At 38.3% G+C, this 4,255-nt stretch overlaps 1 pseudogene; it reads right to left on the reverse strand.

Annotated features, from left to right (window-relative positions):
- Positions 1-2,311: 2,311 nt before the first annotated feature.
- On the reverse strand, positions 2,312-2,841 carry LOC118529727 (large ribosomal subunit protein eL28 pseudogene; annotated as a pseudogene).
- Between the last annotated feature and the right edge of the window lie 1,414 nt (positions 2,842-4,255).

Below are 4,255 nucleotides of genomic sequence, written 5' to 3' on the forward strand. Positions count from 1 at the left end.
AACAACAACAAATTAGAGCAGAATTCAATGAAATTTAAAACAGGCAAACAGGGCACCTGGGTGGCTCAGTCGGTTAAGCGGCTGCTTTCAGCTTAGGTCGTGATCCTGGAGTCTCAGGATCGAGTCCCATGTTGGGCTCCCTGCTCAGTGGGGAGTCTGCTTCTCCCTCTGTTCCTCTCTCATGCTCTCTCTCCCTCTCAAATAAATAAATCTTAAAAAAATTTAAAAATAAATAAAACAGGCAAACAATATAGAAAAGCTGTTTTTTTAAATGATGACAAAGGAAAAAAGGACACGAATTAACAATATCAGAAAGAAAAGAGTTTTCATTACTCTTGATCTCAAGGACATAAAAGGATAATAAAAGGAATATTATGAACAACCTCATGCCCACAAATTGGATAACTTAGGTGAAATGGACCAATTTCTTGAAAGATACAAACTACTAAAACTCAGGTGTGTAGAAATAAATAACTTGAAAAAACCCTATCTAGTAAAGAAATTGTCTCAATAATTAATAAACTTCCCAAAAAGGAAAGTACCAAGCCCAAATGGTTTTACTGGTGAATTCTACAAAACATTTAAGGAAGAAATAATACTCATTCTTCATAATCTGGTTCAGAAAATAAAAGCAGAGGGAAGACTTCCTAACTCCTTCTATAAGGACAACATTGCCCTATTAACAAAATCAGATAAGAACATTACCAAAAAAACAAAAAACAAAAACTGCAGAGAATAATTCACATAAACATAGACACAAAATCCCCAATTAAATATTACTGGATTCAATTTGCTAATGTTTAAAAAGAACTAAACACTACAACCAATGAAATTCATTCCAAGTATGCAAGAAAGAGTCAACATTCAAAAATCAGTTAATGTAATCTATCATATCAACAGGCTAAAGAAAAATGTGATATTATCAATCAACACCCAAAAAGCATTTGACAAAGTCTAACACTTATGATTTAAAAAAAAAAAAAAAAACTGTCAGAAAACCAGGAATAGAGAGAACTTTCTCAACTTGACAATGAACAACTAATAAAAACCTACATTCTGCATCAGTTTTAATGGAGAGAAGCTGAATGCTTCCTCCCTAAGATCAGGAAGAAGTCAAGGATGTCTTCTCATCATTCCCAATCAATACCTAATGGAAGCCCTAGCTAGTACAATATAACAAGAAAAGTATATAAAAGCTATACATGTTGGAAAGGAAGGAGTGAAACTATTATTTGACATAATTACTATGCCTAAAATCCCAAAGAATCCACAAGAGAAGAAGTCTAGAATGATTCATGGTATGACACTGAAGTTGGACGTGTGAGTACAAACTCATGTTTAGCGCAGTATTGATATAGTTACATATATATATTTTAAATATGCATCTATGCTGTTTAGTTTATACATACATATTTCCTTTCTCCATCAAGCCTGCAAGCAATGACTGTAGCAGAGACAAGTACACCTAGCCTCCAGATCTTGATTTCTAATACCATTCTCCAATACAAGGAGCCAGGAATCTTTGGAGAAATGGCAAATTCTAGGACAGAATAAAAAAGACAAAAAATACAGGATGAACCTGAAGCATTCAGTGTGCCAGAAAGTAAAGGGTGGGGGGAAATAATAATGAAAGGAATAAGTCAAAGGGACAGAGGAATCAACTGAAGGAGCTCTCAATGGCCAAGGCTGGAATAATTTAGGACTATCGGATTATAATATGAAGTATAAAATAAATATCCATGGGTCCATACTGATATCCATAAATGATTGAATAAATAAACAAATGGCAACAATAAACAAATTGATCATGCAGAAGAATTGCCAATTATTTATGTAGCTACTTTACACTCAAGGAGGTGGAATATAACTCCCCTACTCTTTGACTAGGGCTATGCAGGGCCACTCTCTTCCAAAAACATCCAAAACAGGATGAAAAGAGGGGGGAAAAGAGTAGCAGTAGAGAAATCTGACAAACATTGTCTAAGCCAAGTGATAAAGGTTAACATCAAAAGTGAAAGACATATCATCAAAACATCTATTGAAGAAAACAGACCAATGCTACACAAGGGGCATTCTACTAATTACCTGACAAGTATGCCTCAAAACTTTTAAGGTCATCAAAAACAATGAAAAACACTGTCACAGCCAGAAGGAACCTAAGGAGGCATTATGACTAAATGCAATGTAGTATCCTGGATTGGTTCCCAGACCAGAAAAGACATAGGTAAAAATTATGGAAACTGGACTCAAGTATTGACTTTAGTTAATAAGGTGTCAATATTGCTTCATTAATTGTGACAATTTTATCATACTAATAGAATAATAGGGGAATTTGGGAATGGGGTATATGTGGAATCCCTCTGCACTTTTTTTTTAGGTGGTTGACATCTTTATTGCTTTGGAGGTGGGCGGGGTGGGGGGAGGCGGGTGCTCTGGAGCTCTTGGTGGGGCGGGCTTCCCTCCTCTTCACCGTCACAGGCTTCTGGCCGCACAGGATGGCACTGGCTTTGCAAACTGCAATCACGCACAGATCTGGGCTGTAACTCTTCTTGTGGATCATGTGTCTGATGTTGCTGAGGGTGGCCGGAGCATTCTTGTTAATGGTGGTCTGCATGTAGGAGGTTGGCAGGCTTTTCCTGGAGGGATCTGCACTTACAATCACCACTCCTCCTTTGCCTTCTGTCCCCCCGGGCTCCACACCCACAGTCTTGCAGTGAACCAGCCCCTTATCGCAGGAGTTGTGACCTTCAGGTTACTGGGCTCAGTGATGTATGTCTGCCTGCTCCTCTCGATCTGGAAGCTGGAGCAGGTCCCCATGACCATCCACTGGTGGGCAGACATGGAGGCAGCTCTTCTCTCGGCAACCTGTGTGAGGCAGGCTCTCTCTATTATTTTCACAAGTTTTCTGTAAGTCTAAAATAAAAAGCCTATTTAAAAATATATTTAGGTTGAATCACTATGTGGTATACCTGAAACTAATATAACACTGTCTGTTAACTCTACTTCCATTAAATATATTTTTTTTTCTTTCAGTGTCACTTTTATGCTAACATTATGTTGCTCTTATCTCTCCTCATTATGATGGTTTCTTGGCCAGACATAAGCCTACTTCTCCATCTGCCAAAACGCTAAGACTTCCTCTATAAAGTCATCTTCAACCTCTCTAGTGTTCTGGTTTCTGCTCTCGATGCCAGGGCAATTACCACAATGTAATCATGTACTCACCTCTCCCCACACTAAGCTGAGTTCTCCGTGGCCTCCACCACATCTCATTATTCTAACACTGCGCTAGCAAAGTGCTGACCACAATGGAGGCACTCAACTCATGTATGTGTATTGCCTAAATGAAAGATCATGTTACAAATGCTTCTGAATTTTTAAACAAGTTCACAGGCATTATTCTGTACGTGCATCCAACCACTGTGTATGTTTAGAGGCCACTATTTTTGCCACTTGAAATGAGTAAATTGAGACTCCGAGTCAAAAAGAATTGTCTTAGCTTACACTACTCAGAAGTGATGGAAAAGGTATTTATCTCCTTTTTATGCCTCTACATCTACTTTTCCCTCCCATGTAGAGATAAGCTGAGGCTCTCCACCTGGTTTAAGTGCTGGCTCTGTCCACTGCTCTCCTCTCTGATCTTGGGCAAGGCACAAAATCTAGGTGCACTTCAAAACCCTCGCATATTTTAACGGAAACTAATGCCAATTTTTACCTCAGAGTTTTGTGAGGATTCATGACACAATGCTTGTAAAGTAACTGACGCTTGGTAAGAGCTCAATAAATTGCAACCACTTTTATTATTTTTTCTCTAATATTACTAATAGTATAACTATTTTAGAATCAACCCATCAGCTTTGCTGAAATGCAAAAAAAAAGAAAAAAAAAGGAAGGGCCACATTCTATTTGCTCTATTTGAGCCAACACACAGGTCCTTTTTTTTTTTTTTTAAAGTTATCCTCCCATTTAAAAAACAAGCCCGATGGCAAAGAACCAGCCTTCTACTTGAGATGGGCATTTGGACTGTATGACCTCCAAGTTCCTTTCTGCACATATACCCTTCCATATTCTTTATTTCCTTTGCAGTCCCCTAAGTACTGTAGCCTACAATATCAGAGGTTCAATAAAGGTTGGCTGACTGAGGCTTTCAAACTCCCAACACAATCACTTTCACGATGCCAACTTTGATTCAATTTGTGATTTATGGGCATATGGAGTGTTTCGCATCCCAGAGTTTCCTCTTTTGAGTCATGAT

This window comes from Halichoerus grypus, chromosome 14, assembly GCF_964656455.1.
Source record: "Halichoerus grypus chromosome 14, mHalGry1.hap1.1, whole genome shotgun sequence".
NCBI lineage: Eukaryota > Metazoa > Chordata > Mammalia > Carnivora > Phocidae > Halichoerus > Halichoerus grypus.